This window comes from Bubalus bubalis, chromosome 4, assembly GCF_019923935.1.
Source record: "Bubalus bubalis isolate 160015118507 breed Murrah chromosome 4, NDDB_SH_1, whole genome shotgun sequence".
NCBI lineage: Eukaryota > Metazoa > Chordata > Mammalia > Artiodactyla > Bovidae > Bubalus > Bubalus bubalis.
Genome location: NC_059160.1, coordinates 87,319,794 through 87,345,325, shown reverse-complemented (window position 1 = coordinate 87,345,325; position 25,532 = coordinate 87,319,794). Strand labels below are relative to the sequence as shown.

Sequence of the window (25,532 nt, the reverse complement as noted above, 5' to 3'; positions counted from 1 at the left end):
TTTCACAGACTTAGTGTGAGCAAATGAATGCAAAATATCTTGTTAAAAACTTTAATGTTAATTACACATTCAAATGCTATTTGGGATATACTGAGTTAAATGAAAGGTGCTATTAAAATTATTTTCACATACTCTTTTTACCTTTTTATATTGGTACTGCTGCTACTGCTAAGTCGCTTCAGTCGTGTCCGACTCTGTGTAACCCCATAGACGGCAGCCCACCAGGCTCCCCCGTCCCTGGGATTCTCCAGGCAAGAACACTGGAGTGGGTTGCCATTTCCTTCTCCAGTGCATGAAAGTGAAAAGTGAAAGTGAAGTTGCTCAGTCGTGTCCTAGAAAATTTTAAATTCTACATGTGACTCACATTACATTTCTTAAAAAAAATTTTTTTTTATTTGTCATTTTTTGGCTGCGTTATGTACATGTAGGATCTTAGTTCTCTGACCAAGGATCAAACCTGTGCCCCATGCTTTGGAAGCATGGAGTCTTAAACCACTGGACCACCAGGAAAGTCCCTCACATTACATTTCTATTGGATGAGCTACCCTATGGCCCAAGTGAAGGAATTGCCCCCCTAGAGAAGCAGGACAATTTGTCTCAAATAATAAGAGGGAAAGCAGAGTATAGGGGGAAAACTGTTGGCTGGTGAGTGGAGAGGATGGTGGGAAACTGAAATAGCTTCAGTTTTCCCAGTGAATGAAGAAACAAGAGTGTCCATAAATTGAGTTCTATTAATTTGTATTGAAGTCATTTTGGTATAGAATATAAAGCAAAAATCTAAATAGATTTTTCCCTCTCAGTAATGACCATTTGTTCCACACCACTTATTGAGTAAGGTTTCTTCCCCGTTGATGTGTGATGCCCTGCTTTTCATAATATAAATGCGATTTGTTTGTGAGATGTCTGTTTCATCAATCTGAATAGGCTCATATCCATCCCATATTGATTTAATTATTGCAACTGTTGAAGGGATTCAGAACATGACTCTTCAAATATGCCACTTTGGTGTATTGATTATTTTGAGTTGAAGGCACTTGAGAAACACAGAGACATAAGGGGTTCCGTGCTCTCCTATTTTCTACCTAAAAGCAGGTCACAAAATTCCCCAAGAGAAAGGTACCCTCACTGTACCAGAAGAGAAGATCATTCATAGACTGGAAAGCCAACACCGAAATGGATCTGTATAAACCTACTGAAATAACCCTGATATTCCACCAATTTCCCCCATATATTTCCTAGCCACTTTCTCACAGCTTATTGTCCCCTAGCCCAAACCTCTGTTTTGTCAATTCCCCACAAATTTCTTGTTTCTTTGTTTAAAAGTGTACAAGTCCTCAGTTGTATTTCTTTTTCTTCATGAGACTCCCAGGTACATGCAAAAACAGTGAATACAATTTGTATGTTTTTTCCCTGTCTGTGCCCTTTTAATCCTCAGGTGTAGGCACAGATCCTGAAAGGGTAGATGAAAGTTCTTCCTCCCCTGTGCTCTATAATATGCTCTGTATGTTAGGATTGTCTCTATCCCCCCTTCTTTTTCACAAAAGTCTATTCTTCAGTATACTTGCCTGTTGTATAACTCCAAATGAAATTTTAAGATGTTTTTCCAAGTTCCAAAAATTGTAGAGATTTTGCCTCAGTTCAGTTCAGTCACTCAGTTGGTTTTGTCAGTTTTGTCTTGGTAGAGATTTCTGACAAAATGTGATTCACCAGAGAAGGGAATGGCAAACCACTTCAGTATTCTTGCCTTGAGAACCCAACGAAGAGTATGAAAAGAGATTTTGCCTGGCATTACTCTAGTTTAGAAAAAGTGACATCTCTGCAATATCCTGTTTTACCATTCAGTATTCAAAAGCAGAGACGTTACTTTGCCAACAAAGGTTCGTCTAGTCAAGGCTATGGTTTTTCCTATGGTCATGTATGGACGTGAGAGTTGGACTGTGAAGAAGGCTGAGCCCCAAAGAATTGATGCTTTTGAACTGTGGTGTTGGAGAAGACTCTTGAGAGTCCCTTGGACTGCAAGGAGATCCAACCAGTCCATTCTGAAGGAGATCAGCCCTGGGATTTCTTTGGAAGGAATGATGCTAAAGCTGAAACTCCAGTACTTTGGGCACCTCATGCGAAGAGTTGACTCATTGGAAAAGACTCTGATGCTGGGAGGGATTGGGGGGCAGGAGGAGAAGGGGCGACAGAGGATGAGATGGCTGGATGGCATCACTGACTCGATGGACGTGAGTCTGAGTGAACTCCGGGAGTTGGTGATGGACAGGGAGGCCTGGCGTGCTGCGTTTCATGGGGTCGCAAAGAGTCGGACACGACTGAGCGACTGATCTGATCTGATCTTCCAAATTCATTTTCTCTTTCTGCAGTTGTATAGTTTTCCTCATATAGGTGCTACACATTTCTTTATATTTCTTGGAATTTTGATTTGGTACTTGTTATGACTTTTACAAATGTATCCTTTTTTCCCCACTACGATTTCTATTTGGTAAGTCCTAATGGACTGGAAAGTGCTGAACTTTTGTATCTGAAGCTTGTATTTACTCTCTACCACTTGTCAATGACCTATTATGTTCCATGAGGAAACTGAGATTAAAGTATTATTTTAATAGTTTTTTAGTTGATTTTCTGAGGTTTTCTCTATATGCAAATAAGTGATCAGCATAAAATGATAGCCGTGTCTCTATCTCTTCAATAATCACATCTTTTACTTCCTTCCTTTGTCTTCTTTCAGGGCAAACTGAACAGCATTTAAACCTCTTTTAATCTCTGGGGCACGTCATTATGGAGATAGCAGTAATGATAAATTATATAGGGCTCTTCTACTCCGGGTTGAAACTGCTGCCACTACTGTTAATTTCTCAGGCGTCACATCTGTTGCAGTCCCCAGCTACTCTACCTTGCTTATTCTGTAGCTTCTAACCTGATAAATAATAAATTGTTAAAACGATACGCTTAATTTTAGACTATTTCCCCACTGGGGTTGGTGGAGCGTTTCACTGGAAAGTGGTGTCTGTGGCAGCTGTTTTATGTGCAGAGACAGCTTCCTGCTCACTCCAAACACTTGAAATTATCAAAAGCATGCCGTCTGGACAAGGGAATGTTCTAGTATGACTGTATTTCATTAAAAACAATCACCAGGATGTAAGTTAGGAGACATGGATTCCCAGTTTATTAACTTGCAATAATTTGTCACTTCATCCTCTGGGTCTCTCATCTATCAGTTGGCTATGAGTAGTATACAGTATTAATAGTGTCCATTTGTACAAATAGCATGTCACAGGTTTCTAAACTTTTTTCACACACATTGTTCATTTTTTCCTTCTAATAACCTGTAAGCGATCAGGTCAGGGACTATCATTCCCATTTTACAGATGGGAAGACTGAAGCACAGGAGACTGGGTTATACAGACTCACAGGGGACTGGGTTGTACAGGAGACTATGTTGTACAGACTCTAGGTTTCTAGTTGTTGAGCCTGACCTAGAACCTGTTTTCTAGTTCACTGTGTTCTTTGGATGAAAATCCTTAAAGTCCATCAGAGCCTATTCCTTTAGTATGTCTAGTTAGCTGGTAAACCTACCATTAGTAGATTTGTCAGACTTGCATGGGGATATGCAGGACATGGTTCCCCTGATCTCCAGCACCCTAGCCTGGGGTACTCCTAATCTCAGTATGGATCCTTTCCAAAGCACCAACTAGTTCGTTATTCTCTGGGCCTGGGGTCTTGTTTTACTGGGAGACTGTGTGTGAGAACTTTAGGGCCAATTGAAAAGTGGGAGGGCACAGTCCTCAAGACAGTCCTCCTTTCTGACACCAACTGCAAGTTCAAGGGGCTCCCCAAACCACCCTCTGGTTTGGAATTCTCTAGAAAGATGCACAGAACTCACTGAAAAGTGGTAGATTCCCAGTTATGATTTACAGCTGGGAAGGGATACATATATTAAGATTAGCCACAGGAAGATACACAGAGAGTAGAGTCTAGGAGGTTTGAAATGCAGAGAGCTTGTGTGGTCTTCTTTTCTCTCTGGGGAGCCAGAGGCATAATAATATCAACATGTGATGATATGCACAGAGTATTGCCAACCAGAGAGGCTGAGGTGTCTGGTTTTTACTGAGGTCCATTACATAGATGGTAGCTCAAATGGTAGCTCAATTGGTAAAGAATCTGTCTGCAAGGCAAGAGACCAGGGTTCGGTTCCTGGGTTGGGAAGTTCCTCTGGAGAAGGGAATGGCAATCCATTCCAGTATTCTTGCCTGGAGAATTCCAAGGACAGAGAAGCCTGGTGGGCTACAGTCCATGCGGTTGCAGAGTTGGACACAACTGAGCTACTGAGTGACTGTGAGTCCACAGTCCACATTACATAGATGTGATTCATCAGTTGCCCATGTGGTCAGTGTCCAGGTTCCTGATCCTGGGAGACCCAAAGCCTCTGCTCTGAGTCCTGTGGTTGGTCATTTTGGTGTGGCCTGCCCCATCCTAAATCACTTTATTGGATGATCTACTGCCCCTAGAAGAAGAAAGACATCGGAGATCACCTCCCAGCAGTTGAGGACAAAGGTCAGACCTCTTACAATGGAGGTTAATTCTTCACTACACAGGGCAGCTGACAGCTCTGTTTCCTGTATAGTGAGGAAGAGAGCTCAAGAGCTTCAGTTCCGGGGATCAGATATTTTTGAAAGAGAGTTTGCTTTGGCTGTGCCTGAAATGCTCTGCTCTTCAGTTCTCCAAGGGAAAATGAGCTCACCCCTCATTGAAAAAGCCCTTAACCAATCAGTAGCACAAACAGCATACCCCAGGAGGCCTCAGTTCTCTAATCAGCAACCTGAATCACACTGAGGAAATTGCCCTTAACGTGTCATCCAAATTTTATGTAGACCCAAATGTTTCATTTAAATGTAAAACAAAGATAACAGAGTGTATCTGAGTGAAATGTGCCTCTCTTCCAATCATGCTGCTCTTTCCCTAGCACTCAAAATTTGAACCCCACTGAGAAGTTACCCTACATCACCTTCCCAGCCAGCAAAACTCCCACCAGAGAAAGCCAACTCTTCTTAAAACATTTCTCCAGTACATATCTCCAGATACAAAGGCTGTCAGTCAATGACAAAGAATCAACTTGGTAACAGGCCCTAGACTAGCACTGTGGAGAACACAGGGGTGAATCAGTGAGGCATCCTGCCCTCTGAGATCTGGCAGTCTAGAAAGCCAGGGAAACACACAAAAATGACCTGAGGGTGGAGGGAAAGGTATTGCCATACAGACTTACAAGGAAGGGAAATAGCTTCTCCCTCAGAGCCTGGGACTCAGGCCCATGTCTTGTTCTTTCCAAGGCAGAGAAGTCTTTCTCTGTGACCTAGTCTTGGAACATCTATTTTTCTTTGCAACTGAAACCAAACCCTGGACCTCACAGGACCTGATACTGAGCAGGGCCCTGTGGGGCTCTTGGGCACAACGCCTTTATGTGTCCCTCATTTCTTTGATTATAGAAAACAGTCTTCATTCAGCTTCCATGACTTTCTCTGAGTTCTAACTGGTAGATTCAAGCAGTTGTTAATTAAGGAAGGGAGGGGAGGAGAGACCAGGGAGAAACAAACAGTCAAGAGCAGTCCTGGGGTAACATCCTGATTCTCCATCAATGCATACACATATAACAATATCTTTGAGTTATTTTGCAAACACTGAAACCCCTTCCAGGTGGGAGAAATAAATGATTAACTATGGTAGGCCCACAAGCATATAGACCCCAGACCAGTTGGACCTGAAGGTCGAAAATTCTCACTCTTACCTATCTCACCAACCTATCAGAAGAATGTCCACCATCTGACCACTCCCTCTTTGAACAATTACTATAAAAACTTCTCACTATCTTTGTGGCTGAGTCCAAGCTTTCTCTGCTAGCCACATGACAGGCCAATAAAATCGGAGAGGAGGTATTGAGGCAAGGAATATAAGTTTATTTGGAAAGCTGGCTGACTGAGAAGATGGCAGACTAATGTCTCAAAATAACCATCTTATCAGGATCTGGATGCTAGGTTCTTTTATAGAACAGAGAGAGAAGAGGTGAGAAAGTAAAGTAAAAAGGCCATGTATCTTGCAAAATAGGAGGGGGTGTGTTAATTTCTTCTTTTCTGCAGCCATTCACAGGAGGGCTGGGTCAGACTGTCTCTAACAAAGGCACTTTAACAGTCAGGTAGAGGTGCAGGGTTCTCTGAGGCAGGCCATTATGTGTGATTAAAACAACAAAAAGCAAAGATTAAAGTTAAAGAAACGGATTCAGCATGGAAGCAGAATTGGCTTCTCCCAGCAACATCTTCTCTAAACTGGGGCACACAGTTTTGAGGGCATTAGCCTGCTTTGGCTGGCAAAGTATATCCTTTTCTACCTCACCAAAAACTCTGTTTACAAGATTCAATTTGACACCAGTGTAAAGAGAAGTTGAGTTTTCGAAATCAGGCCCCACTGAGGTGTTTTTTGACAAAAGCACCTCAGTGCCCCCTCTTTCTTGTTTGTAGATAAAGGCTGTAGTCTCCTTGGTCTTTCCTGAGTCTCAAAGAGCAGACTTAAGCAGTTACTAGTTAGGGAGTAAGAGAAAGCAGAAATAAAGGAAAAGCAGTCAAGAAACAATAGTTCAATGATAAAAAGGGTCCTAGTTCCTCCTCAAGGGAGGAATAACAATTTGACACATATCTGAATTGTTCTTCAGGAATGAAGGCCCCCACACTCAGATGGGAGGATGGTGACTTCCTGCTAAGCACAAGTACAGAGACCCCAAACGGATTGAAATCAGAAGGTTGATGATTAAATAAGAGTCCCAAACCATCAAACTGTTACCTCATCACCGACAACCAATCAGAAAAAAGTCATGCTCCCTGCATCCCTAGCTCCAAATGTTCTTTTTAAAAGACCTCCCCTGAAAATCATCTGGGAGGTTGAAGCTTTGAACAAGAGCTGCTTGTTTTCCTTGCTTGGCATCTGCAATAAATGCTGTGCTTTCCTTCACTACAAACTGTTGTTGGTAAATTGGATTTTCTGTGTAGCATATGAGTGGACCTAGGTTTGGTTTTATATCAAAATCAGGCCTCTTTTTGGAAATTCCAGCCAAAAAGTCCAAGACACACCAATTCTATTCCCTGGAATATGTTTCCACTGGGGGTGGGAGTGAGTTAGGTGTTCTTAGCCATGCATTTCTTCTGGTACTTCAGGGTGTCAACGGTGCCTGTGGTGGAGGGCTTAGCACACAAATGCAATAGATTTAGGGTTGAATGTGATGCTGAAAGCCTAGCTTCTCTGTATGCTGGTGCCAAATCAAATCTTGGAGACAGAGTTTTGGGAGAAGTAGGAAAGGATAGCTGTATTACTTTGCCAGATAAAGGGGGCCACAGCAGGCTCATGCCTTCAAAACCATGTGTCCCAACTTGGAGAAGACAGTGAGAAGTTTCATATAATTGTTCAAAGAGCATGATCAGCTAGTGGACATTCTTCTGACAGGTTGGTGGTGAGGTAAGTAGGAGTCAGCTTCTTCAATCTTCAGGTCCAACTGCTCTGGAGTCTACATGCTTGTGGGTAGCATATCAGTTCAGTTCAGTTCAGTTGCTCAGTCGTGTTTGACTCTTTGTGACCCCATGGACTGCAGCACACCAGGCTTCCCTGTTCATCACCAACTCTTGGAGCCTACTCAAATTCATGTCCATTGAGTTGGTGATGCCATCTAACCATCTCACCCTATGTTGTCCCCTTCTCTTCCTGCCTTCAGTCTTTCCCCGCATCAGGGTCTTTTCAAATGAGTCAGTTCTTCATATTATTTAGCCGAAGTATTGGAGTTTCAGCTTCAACATCAGTCCTTCCAATGAATATTCAGGACTGATTTCCTTTAGGATGGACTGGTTTGATCTCCTTGCAGTTCAAGGGACTCCCAAGAGTCTTCTCCAACACTACAGTTCAAAAGCATCAATTCTACATTTGGATCAATTCTAATGAGGTGGATGAAACTGGAGCCTATTATACAGAGTGAAGTAAGCCAGAAAGAAAAACACCAATACAGTATACTAATGCATATACATGGAATTTAGAAAGATGGTAACGATAACCCTGTATGCGAGAGAGCAAAAGAGACTCAGATGTATAGAACACTCTTTTGGACTCTGTAGGAGAGGGAGAGGGTGGGATGATTTGCGAGAATGGCATTGAAACGTGTATAATATCATATATGAAACGAATCGCTAGTCCAAGTTCGATGCATAATACTGGTTGCTTGGGGCTGGTGCACTGGGATGACTCAGAAGGATGGTATGGTGAGGGAGGAGGGAGGGGGGTTCGGGATGGGGAACACGTGTATACCTGTGGTGGATTCATGTTGATGTATGGCAAAACCAATACAATATTGTAAAGTAATTAACCTCCAATTAAAATAAATAAATTTATATTAAAAATAAATAAATAAATAAATAATAAAATCTAAAAAAAACCCCCAAAAAACAAAAGCATCAATTCTTTGGCACTTAACTTTCTTTATAGTACAACTCTCACATCCACACATGACTACTGGAAAAATCATAGCTTTGACTAGACGTACCTTTGTCGGTAAAGTAATGTCTCCGTTTTTTAATATGCTGTCTAGGTTGGTCATAACTTTCCTTCCAAGGAGCAAATGACTTTTAATTTCATGGCTGCAGTCACCATCTGCAGTAATTTTGGAGCCCCCGAAAATAAAGTCTCTCACTATTTCCCTTGTTTCCCCATCTATTTGCCATGAAGTGATGGGACTGGATGCCATGATCTTTGTTTTCTGAATGTTGAGTTTTAAGCCAACTTTTTCACTCTCCTCTTTCACTTTCATCAAGAGGCTCTTTAGTTCTTCACTTTCTGCCATAAGGGTGGTGTCATCTGCATATCTGAGGTTATTGATATTTCTCCTGTCAATCTTGATTGAAGCTTGTGCTTCATCCAGCCCAGCATTTCGCATGATGTACTCTGCATTTAAGCTAAATAAGCAGGGTGACAATCTACAGCCCTGATGTACTCCTCTTCCAATTTGGAACCAGTCTGTTGTGCCATGTCTAGTTCTAACTGTTGCTTCTTGACCTGCATACAGATTTCTCAGGAGGCAGGTCAGGTGGTCTGTTATTCCCATCTGTTTCAAGAATTTTCCACAGTTTGTGGTGATCCACATAGTCAAAGACTTTGGCATAGTCAATAAACCAGAAGTAGATGTTTTTCTGGAACTCTCTTGCTTTTTCAATGATCCAATGGATGTTGGCAATTGATCTCTGATTCCTCTGCCTTCTCTAAATCCAACTTGAACATCTGGAAGTTCATGGGTAGTATATAATTTATCATTAACTTCTCCCACCTGGAGGGGGTTTCAGTTCCAGAAAAATAGCTCAAAGATATTTTTGTGTGTATCCATTGATGGGGAAATAGAATCTTGCCCCAAGGCTGCTCTTGACTGTTTCTCCCTTGTCTCATATCCCTTCCCTTCCTTATTTAACAACTGCTTGAATCTGCCCGTTGGAACCCAGGGAAGGTCATGGAGGCTGAGTGAAGGCCACTTCCTGTAATCAAAGACATGAGGAACACAGAAAGGCCTTGTGCCCAGGAGCCCCACAGAGCCTTCCCAGTATCAAATGAAGCCCTGGAGCTTTCTCAGTTGAGCTGCCATGATCTTTGGGGAGCTGTGGGAGACAGAGAGTGTGTGTATCTAGAAGAACAAGATGCAGCACTGAGCTGTTAGCAAAGATATTCACTTCTCTGCTTGCTTAATGGATGATAAAATTAAGTTCAAGGGTAAAGAGAGAACTGTTTTACTTATTAAATTCCTCATTAGAATTTGCATATTAGACGACCTTTCTGAAAAGCCACAAAATGGTTTCATTTTTCTAGTAAAATAAAATGTGGTTAAGGTGGGTCTGAGGCAGTGAGGAGCTAGTGCTACTATTAAAAACAAGAGAGCCAGAAGCCCTGTCTCAGTCCATAAGCAAATTGTGGGCAGTCGCTTAGCTGCTGACTCAGTTTCCCCAACTGTCAAAAGCAGCCCAGAGCTCTGGCCACCTACCGCATCCCCACATCAACCAGCCACAACTTTTCAATGCTGTCATTTCCCTCCAGATCAGTCTTTGTTCTTTTGTTTCTTTTTCCTTTTGTCTGCAATTAACATTGCTGTGGACATGTGCTCAGCTGCTCAGTCATGTCCAACTCTTTGTGACTCCATGGACTATAGCCCACCATGCTCCTCTGTCAATGGAATTTCCTAAGCAAGAATACCGAAGTGGGTTGCCATGTCCTCCTCCAGGGTATCTTCCTGAACCAAGGATTGACTCTGCATCTCCTGTGGCTCCTGCATTGGCAAACAGATTTTTTTTTTTTTTTTTACCATTGAGCTACTGGGAAGCCCTTAACATTGTTACTACTGCTTTATTTTTATTAACATTTGCCTCATTGTCTTTTCTCTTCCCTTTATTTTCAGTCCTAAGACATGGCTGACAATGTGCTTCCTTCCCAGGGCTTACATTCAGCTTTCAAGGATGAGCTGCCTACTCACTCAACCCTGTAAATGAACTGGTCCTATTATCTAAAAACTAGGTTCCTCTCTTGGTGGGTATTGAGCCAAGAGGCACAACCAAGCTAAAGCACAGGAAAAGGAAGGATTTATTACTACTTGCAGCAAGTAAGGAAAACACTGAGGATCTTTCCCAAAGCAGTGTCTCCCAGACAGCAAAACTAGGGAAGTGTTAAGCTAAGGGAGCATCTATATTCATGAAAGGGCCTGAGCAGAACTGGGGCCAAGGTCAATAGAGTCCAGCTTTAGTTGACTGAAGTCAGAAGGTCAAAAAGGACTTCACAGGTGGTGCAGTGGTAAAGAATCTGCCAGCCAATGCCAAAGACATCGTAAATCTGGGTTCTATCCCTGGAGGAGGAAATGGCAAGTTACTTCAATATTCTTGCCTGAAGGATCCCATGGACAGAGGAGCCTGGGCCATTTCCTCCTCCAGGGGGTCTTCCCGACCCAGGGATTGAACCCACATCTCTTATGTCTCCTGCAGTGGCATGCAGGTTGTTTACCACTAGCACCACCTGGGAAGGCAAAGTTAAGTTTGTTACTGTTACTTTGAGCAGGGAGAGAACATCTGTAGGGGTCCTGGGCCTCAGTCTGAGGAGATCAAGAGAGGGAGTTCTGGAGCTTGTGCTTGCAGATGTCGGGAGGGGAGCGATCCAGGGAGCTGGGCTTGCTGTCAGGAAGCTGGGGAATTCTCTGGTGGTTATTTCAGTAGGGCAGACTAAAGGCAGTCTAAAGGTGAAAAATGACAAAGAAGCACCGTCCCTAATTTTAGCTGGGGGCAAGGATGTTTGTGTTTTGTCTGTGTTCATACTCGATTGCTGAAGGATCTTGTCCATATATCGATCCATCACAATCACAGAGTAGCCTTGTCTGATGCTGCCATTCGGTGTGGTTGTTCGCCTTCAGTAGGAGAACAGTAAATCCTAGCTGTCATTGTGGCCAGCTGAGAGCAACTCCAATTCCACTCCCCAATGTCGGGGACTGCTTTCTCCCTTCTCAGCCTGGAGGGGCTTTGTGTTGTCTTCTGCCCAAGTTCATCCCTCCCCATCCTCAGAGCTGGAGAAATAGGAAGTGAACAGAATGGAAGGTGGTGCTCACGGTCAGGAAGCAGCCGTGCCCTTGCCCGACCCTGACTGGAGATACTTCCTTACCTGTCCCTCCTGACTCTCCTAGGCTGCCTCACTTCCATCTTGCTCCAGCAGTCCTTTGCCCTTCCTTCTTTTCTCAACCTAAATCCTACCTAGACTTCCCAGGTGGCTCAGTGGTAAAGAATTTGCTTGCCAATGCAGGTTCTATTTCTGGGTTGGGAAAATCCCCTGGAGGAGGAAATGGAAACTCACTCCAGTATTCTTTCCTGGAAAAGCCCATGGACAGAGGAGCCTGCTGGGCTACAGTTCATAGGATCACAAAGAGTCGGACCCAACTGAGTGTACACACAAACCCTATCCAGACCAGATAGAGACACACAGAGACCAGTGATGGGGTTCAGGATCCTGACATCACAATATGGCTCCTTCTTATATTGACTATTGTAAGCTGAAAAAGTTTGAGAAAATGGCCCAAACAGGAATGTTACTCTGAGCTCCTTCCCACCTCACCCTGCTTCCTTGAGACAGGAATAAAACTCTCATGTGAGACATTCCCTCCCTGTACCTGGAGGAGAGGAACACGCTTGTCTCCAAAACAAGACAAAAGGATGCCAAGGAGAATCCTAACAAACAGGTCTTGCTCAGTTTCCCCAGTTACTACACTTACCTTGCACTTCTTGCCCTATCCTATCTCCCATGACTGTCCACTCTTCTCAAAGCCAGCACTGAAATACTCAAGTCTAGCTCTTTCCTCAGGTTTCAATTCCTTACAAAGACTTCTGTGTCCCATAAAACTTATATTAAATACATTTGTATACCTTTTCTCCTATTAATCTGTCTTTGCCAGTTTAATTTTCAGACCCAGTCACGGCCCCTAAGAGCGCCCAGGAGAACTTTTCCTTCCCTACACCAGAGGCAGCTTTCCCCTCTCTGACTGCTGCTGAAAGCTCGGCTTCTCCATACTCAGGTGCTGTATGGAATCTCAGAGACAGAGTTTTGGGTGAAGGAGACAGAGTTTATTACTTTGCCAGGCAAAGGGGACCACAGTGGGCTAATGCCCTCAAAACCATGTATTCCAACTTGGGGAAGATAGTGAGAAATTCAATAATAGCTGTTCAAAGAGGGTGTGATCAGCTTGTGGACATTCTTCTGATGGGTTGGTGGTGAGGTAAGTAGGAGTCAGCATCATCAACCTTCAGGTCTAACTGATCTGGGTTCTATCTGCTTTTGGGCTGCCTATCACTCATCCTTAACTTCTCCCATCTGGAGGGGATTTCAGTATCTGCAAAATAGCTCAGAGGTATTATCCTGAGTATTCACTGATGGGGAAATACGACCTTGCTCTGGTACTGTTCTTGACTGTTTCTCCCTGATCTTGCATCCCCTCCCTTCCCTAGTTAACAACTGTTTGAATCTGCCCATTGGAACTCAGAAAAGGTCATGGAAGCTGAACAGCTGAAAGAAGGCAAACAATCAAAGAAATGAGGGACACAGAAAGGCTTTGCGCCCAGGAGCCCCATAGGGCCCTGCTTGGTATCATAACTGTGGATGCTGCATGTTCATTATGGTGTATAGCTATACTATGCACCCCATAGTATAGCTCCTAGTCATTTGGTAACTGCTTTACAAGGATATGTTTTGTTTTTCCAGTTGCACTGTAGGTCTTAGTCTGACTGGTTCTTTTTCATCTTTCATGGCTCAACTTAAATGTAATCCTGAGGCAGGACTTCCCAGCCCACCTTAAGTAAAATATTCCCGCCCCGAGGCATTCTCTCCTTTAGTGTGTGCACTCGGTTCAGTTCAGTTGCTCAGTCCTGTCTGACTCTTTGAGACCCCATGGACTGCAGCTTGCCAGGCCTCCCTGTCCATTACCTACTCTCAGAGCTTCCTCAAACTCATGTCCATCGAGTCAGTGATGCCATCCAACCATCTCATCCTCTGTCATCCCCTTCTCTTCCTGCTTTCAATCTTTCCCAGCATCAGGGTCTTTTCCAATGAGTGAGTTCTTTGCATCAGGTGGCCAAAGTATTGGAGCTTCAGCTTCAGCATCTATCCTTCCAGTGAAAATTCAGGACTGATTTCATTTAAGATTGACTGGTTTGATCTCCTTGCAGTCCAAGGGATTCTCAAGATTCTTTTCCAACACCACAGTTCAAAAACATTCATTCTTCGGCACTCAGCTTTCTTTATGGTCCAACTCTCACATCCATACATGACTACTGGAAAAACTATAGCTTTGACTAGATGGACCTTTGTTGGCAAAGTAATGTCTCTGCTTTTTAAAATGCTGACTAGGTTGTTCATAGCTTTTCTTCCAAGGAGCAAGCACCTTTTAATTTCATGGCTGCAGTCACCATTTGCAGTGATTTTGGAGCCCAAGAAAATAAAGTTTCTCACTATTTCCATGTTTCCCCACCTATTTGCCATGAAGTGATGGGACCAGATGCCATGATTTTAGTTTTTTGAATGTTGAGTTTTAAGCCAGATTTTTCACTCTCTTCTTTCACTTTCATCAAGAGGTTCTTCAGTTCCTCTTTGCTTTCTGCCATAAGGGTGGTGTCATAAATGTTTGTGTGCTCAGTCACTAAGTTGGGTCTGTTTGCGGCCCCAAGGACTGTAGCCCGCCAGGATCCTCTAGCCATGGGATTCTCTAGGCAAGAATACTGGAGTGGGTTGCCATTTCCTTCCCCATGTGACGTTTTCTTCATTTACTGATCACTATATGAAATGATTTTTACTTATTTTCACCAGCCACCTGAATGTTAGTTGTTTATAAAAGCAACTATTTTGTCTGTCTTGTTCATCCCTATATCGCCAAAATCTATTTTTAAATATAGGATTTTCTTTTCCAATTTTACCAAATCCAGTTTAAATTATAAACTGGAAAAATTCTATACAGGGTTAAATTCCTGATTCTACTGTTTTCTGAAGAACTTAATCTGATGAGGCTGAAATGAAAATAACAAGTATGGGGAGAGGAATGACTGTCAAGTAAAATGTTCATTTGCTTATTTAGGTCTTCCCTTTCCTGTCTAGTGTGACTTTTTATAGTTTTTTGTGGTCAGGAAGTTCCATTTTCATCGGCTGACCCTGACCTCTATATTGATTCAATTCAGCTGCTATTATCAGGCAAATGTGTACAGAGTTCACAGCATCAAACCAGGCAGGGGCCAAACCAGGGAGAGTGTCTCTGCTCCTGAGATAAGGGGTCTTATCATTCATGGGACTCTTTATACTTTCAACAAATGATTCTTTTGGCCTTTCATTTATCTGCTTAATTGTTTAGCTTTTGTTGGCATTCAGTATCTGTAAGTGCGGAAATGGTTGCAGATAGTTTTGAGATGTGAAAAATCTCACCTACCTACATCAGTTTAAATGGTTCTCGGTTGCAAAGTACTAAATATGGCTGTTCATTCATAAAAAAACAATAAAATAGAACTCTCTGTACACAGAGAAATGGGTCTGGAAGCTACCCAGAATGCTCTCTGGGAAAGAGGCAAGATTTGAAAAGGAGAGTGAAGGCTTTACCTGTGAAGTGTGAATTTTTTTCCATAGTCAGAATACTTTTGTATGTTATTTATATAATTAAGATGATTTTTAAAAATAAGTGTGTGAAAGGAAAATTCATGTTAAATGTACTGTTTTCAGATTCTATACCAAGGTCAAAAGTAGAGCTCAACTCTCAATGAGATAGTACAGTTTCATGAAATTCACAACCAGGAGAAAGGAGAGAAGTGATCCTGACAGTCTTTAGTGATTCTTCTGTAAGAAGCTGTGTGTTCCCAGCAGATGTGTTATTGATGACTCACGGTCCGCATCTCATTCCCCAAGCACTTTCGGTTCCCTGCTGAGACGTTCCGTCTCTTCCCGATGCTGCGTTCCCTACTCTACGAAGCCACTGTTTTGTACCACTGCCAGTCTGTGACCTCTACTGTGCTGCTGACCGGACACTGATGGGAGGTCAGTTTTCATTTTTGTCCGTCATCCTGGCAGCCAAGCCCCTAGGATAGGCTAAGTCGCTTCAGTCATGTCCGACTCCTTGTGACCCTATGGACTGTATAGCCCACAAGGCTCCTTTGTTCATGGGATTCTCCAGCCAAGAATACTAAAGTAGGTTGCCATTTCCTCCTCCAGGGGATCTTTCACAACCCCAGGGATTGAACCCATGTCTCTTATGTCTCCTGCATTGGCAGGTGGGTTCTTTACCACTATCCAAGCCCCGATCCCCTCCTACAGACACTAGGTATACCCTCGGCTCTTCTGGTGACTGCTGCTGCTGCTAAGTCGCTTCAGTCGTGTCCGACTCTGTGCGACCCCATAGATGGCAGCCCATCAGGCTCCTCCATCCCTGGGATTCTCAAGGCAAGAACACTGGAGTGGGTTGCCATTTCCTTCTGCAATGCATGAAAGTGGAAAGTGAAAGGGAAGTCGCTCAGTCGTGTCCGACTCTTAGCGACCCCATGGACTAGACCAGGCTAAAACCTTAACTCAAGGGCAGTCAAAACATATAGCCTAGTTCACTGTCCATGCTACTCTGGCATGAAAAGTCTTTCCAAACAAGAATCAGTTAGCTTCAGCCGTCTAACTTCCAGGAATTAGAATTAAGAAACACTGAGAGGAGGGGCAGCTTGCAGTGAGAACTGTTCAGCTTATGCAAAAGAAGGAGGCTTTGAAGTAAAGCAGAGGCTGTGAGGAGCCATGAGCAGGCTGACCTCGAGAGGAAGCAGAATCGATGGACACATGGATGCTTTAAGAAAACAACAAAATTCTGTAAAGCAATTATCCTTCAATAAAAAAATAAATTAAAAAAAAAGGAAATATTGTGAGTAAATGTGGGAAAGGCAATCAACAGTGAAAGAGAATCAGAGTTGCCTAGAGGAGCAAATCTGCAGAGAATAAGTGCAGCAGGTTCCGGAAGGCACAGAAACTCCATCACCTGACCTCCCAGAAGGCTCTTGGCATGTCCATGAGTTTCTCATTGCAGTCTCCTCCAGCCTGGCTCTGATATATTCAGACCTTCCTGAAACCTGGGTGTTCTGCTTTTCTGGGGTTCTCTGAGACTTGACCATGAGGCTGAGATCACTGTTTCCTCATTTTTATAGGATTAAATACAGCACGTTCTTCATGACTTGAGGTGATCTGAGTCTTTGGAGAAGGAAATAGAAACCCACTCCAGTATTCTTGCCTGGGAAATCCCATGGACAGAGGAGCCTGGGCAGGCTACAGTACACAGGGTTGCAAAGAGTCAGACACCATTTAGCGACTGAGCCCGCACGAGTCGAGTCTTATTCTTCAAATCTAGAGAACCTAACTCCAATGGTCTCTTTGCCCTGCAGGGGTCCCCTCAGCACAGAAGGTGGAATAGATACAGCTGAGCATCGTGGAAAAGGCATGGTCTTCCAAACACATTGGTCTGAGCTGCAGGCCAGCATCTGCCACCTGTGGGCTGTGGAGGCTTTGGGCAGGTTACTTACCTACTTTTAGTATTTGTCCTTCCTACCTGGAAATGCCTGTGGCTCAGGATTGCTGTCAGGCCCAAGAATGGTTTATGTCAGGAGTTGGCATGATGCCCCACACTGTGCTTGGTACAAGTTCATGCCCTTCCTTCTCTCTGAATGCTTCCTGTCTTGCACAATAAAACCCCACCCACCCATTACCCTTCAGGGCAACAGCTATAGTTAAAATTGTCTGCTTCCTGTCTCCCTGGGTTCTGCTGTTTAACTCTTTTGAGCTCACACACTTAAAGAGTGAAAGCCAGTCTGGTCCAAGCCATAAACATAAATTTGAGGTCAGAGTTTGGGCCCATTTCATATGATAGCTACCGTGAGTTCAGTAGAAGAATATGGTTGGAAGCCCACTATAACGTAATCAGTTTCACAGGGCATTGGGGACAGGGAGTTACCTTTTTTATATCTACCCTTAGTCAAGCTGCCATCAACAATTTCTGCACAATATATGCCAAGATCGGAGGACCATAGCACTGTATGTGATGAACTGTGGCACAGAGCGATTAAATCACAGTTTATTCCAAATTTCACTTATTTAGGATTTACAAATGTATGATGATTTTTGAACAGTGTGATTAAATATTGTAAAGATGGTGTTTAACTCTCTTGTGTGTGTTGGTGGAGGGGGGGTGGTGGATGGAGAGAGTCAGTCATATTTTGCTCTTTGTGACCCCGTGGTCTGCAGCCCGCCAGGCTCCTCTATCCATGGAATTTTCCTCGCAAGAATACTAGAGTGGGTTGCCATTTCTTTCTCCAGGGGATCTTTCAGACTCAGGAATCAAACCAACATGTCCCAAGTCTCCTGCATTGCAGGCAGATTCTTTACCACTGAGCCACCCAGATCTTAACTGGGACTAATTAAGATTTAATCTAAAAGTGTCTCCTGTGTGGGGCCGTACTGTCCTGCTCCTAGACAGGGTTAAGGATTTATGGGCGAGTAACTCAATAGCTGCTCTGTCTCTCCAGAAATCAGCAAACATCTATAAATCTTGCCGAGCTCCACCAGAGTATTACTATATAGAAAAATATATGGTGGTATTGTGTTTATGGTGGAGCCAGATTACCCTAAAATCATAACATTCAAGACACATCTAAATTCTTCCTGAGAAACTAATCTGCCTGTTTTCCGTGCTTGGACCTGTTTTTCCTGCAAACCTTCAGAGTGTAATTTTTTTTAAGGGACCTGTATAAATCTCTCTGGAGCTGTTCATTCTGAATTCTTTATTTTCTAGTAACCTCAAAGAAGTGGCTTTCTGTGCCCTGCTGACCTCCTTCGCTCAGAACAAAACAAAAGAAAACATAGACCAGAAAACCGAGCATCCTCAGAAATCCAACTAGGCAATGTGAAATATGCACACTCCACAAGTGCCATCAATTATTTCTTAGGCATAAGAGACAAGTGCAAGTATTCCACCAACTGAAAGATCTGCCTTAAAAAATTCAAACCACAGAATCAATAATTCTCTAAGGACAATGAAATGAGGAAATCTTTCATGAAAAACCAACGGGAGAATTTGGTAGATCGTTCATCGCCCTTCCTACCATGCACAAACTTTCCCCCTAAATACATGCCGAGTCAGGGTAAATCCCAGTTTGAAAAGACAATAACACACCTTCTGCAGGAAGTTCACTATGACTCTCAGCTGAACTTGGACAAGGTAGAGAGAAATCTAGAACCGAAAATAATAGTTGCATCCTCTAGGAACCTTGTCATCTGTCATGTAACATACACGTATGTTCTGTGCCTTTGTCTAGATAGCTGAACAGAACTTGTATAAATCAGTAAAAAATGTTGTTAATTTAATAAATATAATGATGGGCTGACTTTTCAAATGGAAACCTTTTCTGTGAGAAGTTCTGTATCAAGGACAATCCAAAATAGCTTGCTTAGGTTGCAACACAAATGTCAGTACTCAAGGGGAGAATATGCCTCAAGAAAAGGTCAAGTTAAACTCAAAGAGTAAGACATGGCATATAATTACCATCTCCCCATGTGACATCTAGTTGTCACAGAACTACCATCAGACAAGATAATAGATGGAAAGGAACACCTGAAAGGGGAGGAATCAAAATTAATGAAATTGTTCAATAAATAGAATGATAAGTATGCTGTCTTTAGCAGTATCACACCACAAATCCAGTGTCATTATAATGTTATGCTGTATAAAATCCAGTTATTTCTCATGATTAAATGACTTAGGATGGGAACCAAGACATACCATTTTCTCAATCATTTAGAAGACATTTTTCTCTCATCACTGTCGTCATTCAACATTGAAGAAATAACTCTGTGTTTCATAAGAGGAGGAGCCAGGAGGGCTACCTTCTAGCCCAGTAAGGCTCTTTCCCTACTGCTTCAGCTCAAAGTGTTTTGTATTTTCTTTGAGAAAAGACCCATTCTGTTCCCTTTGGCTATCTGTCCTGTTCTGTCCTAGGTTTGGTGTGCTTCATGGGACTCTCATGCCTAAAGTGATTCCCGACCTTACACATATTTTCTACTTTTCTCAATTCCTCCAGGACAATGCTGAGCAGGTCCCAGACATTGATGGAAGTGAAATCAATCAAACATCCCATCACTCAGGCTCTCCTTTCATGATTAAGGATGTTTTCCTTCCAGAATCCTGACTCTTCCTTTTCTGTGTCTCAGAAAATGGTAACACCATCTTTTCCATCAAGAATCATTACAATGAACATGATGGATTTTTTTTCAGACAAATCACCCTGAGTTTTTCTCTGAAGTCCCTTAGTTTTCTTAGAATTCTTTTGTGTTCCTTCAAGTAGCCTTAAATAACTGAGTAGTATGTGTATCCCTGTTTATTGTGCTGTCTCTCTGGCACTCCTCCTATTTCTCCTTGGAGCTCCTTTTGAGCTCAACAGAGTCTCTATACAGAAAGAGTCATTGTGTGTGGATACACACCCTGCCTGGCATGATGAAGAGCTCTCAGAAAAGACAGCCTTTATTTTTACTCAGAGATTAACCTGATTACTTGTAATGCCATCATTTTTTAAAAAATAGCACCTCAAGGAGACAAACAGAATGAACTAAGTACCACTTTATGGAGTTATAGAGTTGCAAAACATTCACAATACTGATTATAATCTCCAGAAAATTAAAGTTCAGAAAGCAGTTGTTGGTCTCCAGATTGCTTTACTTCCCCTCTATTGGATCATGTAGAACTTGCCTATTCCTCCTGAGGGTCCTTGGCAAGACCTTCTTGTTCATTCTTCTCTGACTAAGTGTGGTTATTAATTAATGAGTTCTATTATATAAACATCTGAATGCAGAGTTCCAAAGAATAGCAAGAAGAGATAAGAAAGCCTTCTTCAGTGATCAGTGCAAAGAAACAGAGGAAAACAACAAAATGGGAAAGACTAGGGATCTCTTCAAGAAAATCAGAGATACCAAAGGAACTTTTCATGCAAAGATGAGCTCGATAAAGGACAGAAAAGGTATGGACCTAACAGAAGCAGAAGATATTAAGAAGAGGTGGCAAGAATACACAGAAGAACTGTACAAAAAAGATCTTCACGACCCAGATAATCACAATGGTGTGATCACTGACCTAGAGCCAGACATACTGGAATGTGAAGTCAAGTGGGCCTTAGGAAGCATCACTACGAACAAAGCTAGTGGAGGTGATGGAATTCCAGTTGAGCTACTTCAAATCCTGAAAGATGACGTTGTGAAAGTGCTGCACTCAATATGCCAGCACATTTGGAAAACTCAGCAGTGGCCACAGGACTGGAAAAGGTCAGTTTTCATTCCAATCCCAAAGAAAGGCAATGCCAAAGAATGCTCAAACTACTGCGCAATTGCACTCATCTCACACGCTAGTAAAGTAATGCTCAAAATTCTCCAAGCCAGGCTTCAGCAATATGTGAACCATGAACTTCCTGATGTTCAACCTGGTTTTAGAAAAGGCAGAGGAACCAGAGATCAAATTGCCAACATCTGCTGGATCATAGAAAAAGCAAGAGAGTTCCAGAAAAACATCTATTTCTGCTTTATTGACTATACCAAAGCCTTTGACTGTGTGGATCACAATAAATTGTGGAAAATTCTGAAAGAGATGGGCATACCAGACCACCTGATCTGCCTCTTGAGAAATTTGTATGCAGGTCAGGAAGCAACAGTTAGAACTCGACATGGAACAACAGACTGGTTCCAAATAGGAAAAGGAGTCCGTCAAGGCTGTATATTGTCACCCTGTTTATTTAACTTCTATGCAGAGTACATCATGAGAAACGCTGGACTGGAAGAAACACAAGCTGGAATCAAGATTGCCGGGAGAAATATCAATAACCTCAGATATGCAGATAACACCACACTTATGGCAGAAAGTGAAGAGGAACTAAAAAGCCTCTCGATGAAAGTGAAAGTGGAGGGTGAAAAAGTTGGCTTAAAGCTCAACATTCAGAAAACGAAAATCATGGCATCCGGTCCCACCACTTCATGGGAAATAGATGCGGAAACAGTGGAAACAGTGTCAGACTTTATTTTTCTGGGCTCCAAGATCACTACAGATGGTGACTGCAGCCATGAAATTAAAAGACGCTTACTCCTTGGAAGGAAAGTTATGACCAACCTAGATAGCATATTCAAAAGCAGAGACATTACTTTGCCAACAAAGGTCCATCTAGTCAAGGCTATGGTTTTTCCTATGGTCATGTATGGATGTAAGAGTTGGACTGTGAAGAAGGCTGAGCGCCGAAGAATTGATGCTTTTGAACTGTGGTGTTGGAGAAGACTCTTGAGAGTCCCTTGGACTGCAAGGAGATCCAACCAGTCCATTCTGAAGGAGATCAGCCCTGGGATTTCTTTGGAGCGAATGATGCTAAAGCTGAAACTCCAGTACTTTGGCCACCTTATGCAAAGAGTTGACTCATTGGAAAAGACTCTGATGCTGGGAGGGATTGGGGGCAGGAGGAGAAGGGGACGACAGAGGATGGGATGGCTGGATGGCATCACTGACTCGATGGACGTGAGTCTGAGTGAACTCCAGGAGTTGGTGATGGACAGGGAGGCCTGGCGTGCTGCGATTCATGGGGTCGCAAAGAGTCGGACACGACTGAGCGACTGATCTGATCTGATCTGATTATATATTAATTTATTCACTCAATACCACCTCCCAAACCCTGCTGCTTATTCCAAAAAGGATTTAAGGTAGATTGTCATCATTCTTGTGGGAAAACAAGAGGACTGCTCTGTTCCTCGGTGTTTTTCACAAAGCCCTTTGTCCCCAAGCTGGCCTTCTGCTCCTTATCTCTCTCACCCAAGAAGCAAGGCCTGGTCTTTGGAGAAGGGCCCTACTTTTCTCTTCTAAGGCAGTTTTTAAGTATCTGGTTGGAACAGCAGCCAGAATATGCCTTGCTCTCTGTCTAGTATTTCACTTGGAAGAGAAATTGTATCACCTTTGAGTTTAAAATCCCATATACAAAATATCTAATTTTTTTTAAAAATTGAAGAAGGACTTCCCTGGAGGTCCAGTGGTTAAGACTTCACCTTCCCATGCCAGGGGTGTGGGTTCGATCCCTGGGTTGGAGAGCTTAAGGAGCGGCTGAAAAACCAAAATACAAAACAGAAACAATATGGTAACAAATTCAATAAAGTCTTCAAAGACAGTTCACATAAAAAAAATCTTTGGGAAGAAACTAAAAAGAAGAAGAAATTTCAAGCAGCTTCCCTTGCTTAGAAGCAGATTAATTGTCCATGCATTTTAAATGAATCCAAATCATGACAAGAAATATCACGAACTGGGCCCATGAGAGTTTGTTTCAGAAATGGAAACTGACAACTAAAAATGTACCCATACATTTTCTACTTACATTTGTTCATTTCATGTGTGATGCTTCTAGAATGTCTGCCATTACAGAAATAGGTGATTTTTTTTTCAGCCCTTTCAATTGCCATAGTGAATTTTAGATCCCTCCCATCTGTGATCCAGCCGTACCATACAACGGCTTCTCACGTCCTTCTGTCTGCTTTAGGAAAATGCCTCTAGTTTTCCTGGGGATGTTTTTCCTATAGGAAGAATTCAGAGAGAAAATAACTCAGTTGATAAACGTGATCAAAATGGACCTAGTCTTTGCCATATGGTGGGAATTATGGAGAGATTCTTTATCATCCCATTATACTCAGCTGTTGTTTACTTTTTGTGAATTGAATGTTGACAGTTATAGTTTGAGGGTTTTTTTAAAAACAGCATATGCTGAACAAGATAAAATATTTAGAACAACTTACTCTGGACTTAGCAATTATACTACATTCTTCCAGCTCATGTATGACTAAATTAGAACATTTAGTAATGTTTGGAGACAACTCCCACACTTCATAAGCACCAAGGGAAAAAAATATAATTTATTTAATTGGTTTTCATTTGAAAGGGAAATAACCCCATTTCAAGCATCTCAGTGTTAGAAAAGGCACTGTGTATTCCCCATGAAAATACACAGATGCTCATGCATTTGGGAAATTAACATATATCTTCCACAAGGAAACATATGAAGGCTATTTCATTACATTACAGTCATTCCTTTCACCCACATGGTTTTGCAGAATCACTGCCAGTCACCTCGTCTTCCCCTCATATATTCTTTACAGAAACCCTGAACTTCAGACCAGAGATGAGGCTTTTAAATTATCATTGGTTTCCAGTGTCACCATTGACAGACATCATTGATTCAATAGGCATTTAAGGAAAGCCTCCTCCTCAATTGTGCCAGGCCTGTGCTGGGCACTAGGAATCTGAGATGAACTCAGTGTGATCCCTTCGTCAAAGACCTCCAGACTTAAAGGCAGAGTCAAGGAAGAAAATGCACAATTACAATGCTGTAGTGGAAGGGGGCACAGAGGAATACCTCAATCAGCCAGAATGGGAAATGATGGCTGTAGGATAGCTAAGAAATATTACCAACAGCAGGCAATGTTTGAGTGAGTAAGGTGGAGAGAGAAGCTTCATGGAATGATATCACTCAAAGGCAGGAGAAAGTGCCCTGAGTCAGTGATCACTATTAGTTCATTGGTGAGTGGAGGGAAGAGGGGAATCAGACTGAACAGTTAGGTGCAGAGCAGATGGTGTTGGGCTTTGCATTTGAACTTTACCCTGAAGGCAGTGGGGAACACAAGAAGAATTGTGAAATTTCTCTGGTGTTCCATCTGGGAGGCTGGTGAGGAGCTGAACAGAGGGCAGTCTATACTGTATGACCCTGAACTAGCACTGTGGCAAGGGAGTGTAGACTTGAGTGAGTGCTCAGGGTGGATCAAATGTGTCTGATGTGTGGGAAATCTTGTTTGCAGGAGAGCTTAGGTAGAAACACTGGAGGGGAAAAAAAGAATTGCTGTTGACTTAAAAATGCACAACGTGAGAGATGTGAATTAAGTTTTATCTGGGGCAAAATGAAGACTGTAGTCTGGGAGACAGCACCTTAGGTAGCTCTGAGAAACTGTTCCAAAGAGGCATGGGGGACGGACAGTATATATGTGATTTTGGTAAATGGGGAATACATGCAATCCAGCGCATATTTTTTTTGTAGAAATTTCTGCTCATCTTGTGAAGCTTCTGCTAGTCACGAGGAATAGTCATCACCATGAAGGATTTTAGTGCTTTTTTAGATATGAGAAGATATAAGAATTGAGCTCATAAAATCAGCTTCTGAGACTATCTAATTATCTGAAGACCTGTTCTGCCAGGTTTTTTTTCTGAGCACAGAGTGCTTCATTTCTACTTTCCACCCTGAACTCCTTCAGGGTGTGTTGAAGGTCAGCAGCTGCAGCAGCACGTCATTTAATCCTTGTAGAGGTAGATGGTAAGCACCCATGGCAAGTACCAATTTGTAGTTGACAGGGCCCCCTCATGGTCATAAATTTGACCATACTTCGGGAGGTTTTTTACAACCATTTTATCCTATAGTGCTGGGAAGGCTCATTTTGGGGTTTGGCAAAGGTTTCACTGAGAAACCACTTAATGTTTGTTACTGGACTAGGCTTTTATAGTCAAAGATATTTGGACCTGTCTTTTAATACATTCTAGAAAAAAAATTCCCTTTTGCTTTATCTTTTTATATTTAGAGTTATATTATTACATCCATTGATTGCATACAGAACTGTATATTTGATTAACTGCTTTAAATTGGCTAGTCATCATTATTTTCATTGGAGATTTAGTTACACATTTGGCAATGAAAGAAACAACATTCATGAAAAATAGGCAAAGTACAAATAATATAGCTAGCAGTTTTATTAAAGTTATAAGTAAGAATTAAGCCAAAAACTTTCATTAGGTTTAACCCAGTATATTCTTCGGTTATTTGACTTAATCCAGTGGGAAATTATATACTGGCACTGTTTATAAAGCTTCTAGCCCAATTTTTTAGTGTGCTAGG

The 25,532-nt window shown here is 42.4% G+C and overlaps 1 protein-coding gene across 2 annotated transcripts in view; it reads right to left on the bottom strand.

Annotated features, from left to right (window-relative positions):
* PCED1B (PC-esterase domain containing 1B) overlaps nt 1–25,532 on the bottom strand; it is a 259,218-nt gene that overhangs the window by 44,739 nt on the left and 188,947 nt on the right. The window contains exons 8-9 of one of the 2 annotated variants that reach the window (XR_006550572.2): nt 22,977–23,172; nt 22,171–22,708 (exon numbers count right to left, since the gene is read on the bottom strand). The exons of the other annotated variant lie outside the window; for it this stretch is intronic. The gene's annotated coding sequence lies outside the window, so the exon portion shown is untranslated. Of the gene's footprint in view, nt 1–22,170; nt 22,709–22,976; nt 23,173–25,532 lie in introns of those variants that run through there. 2 annotated transcript variants of the gene reach the window in all.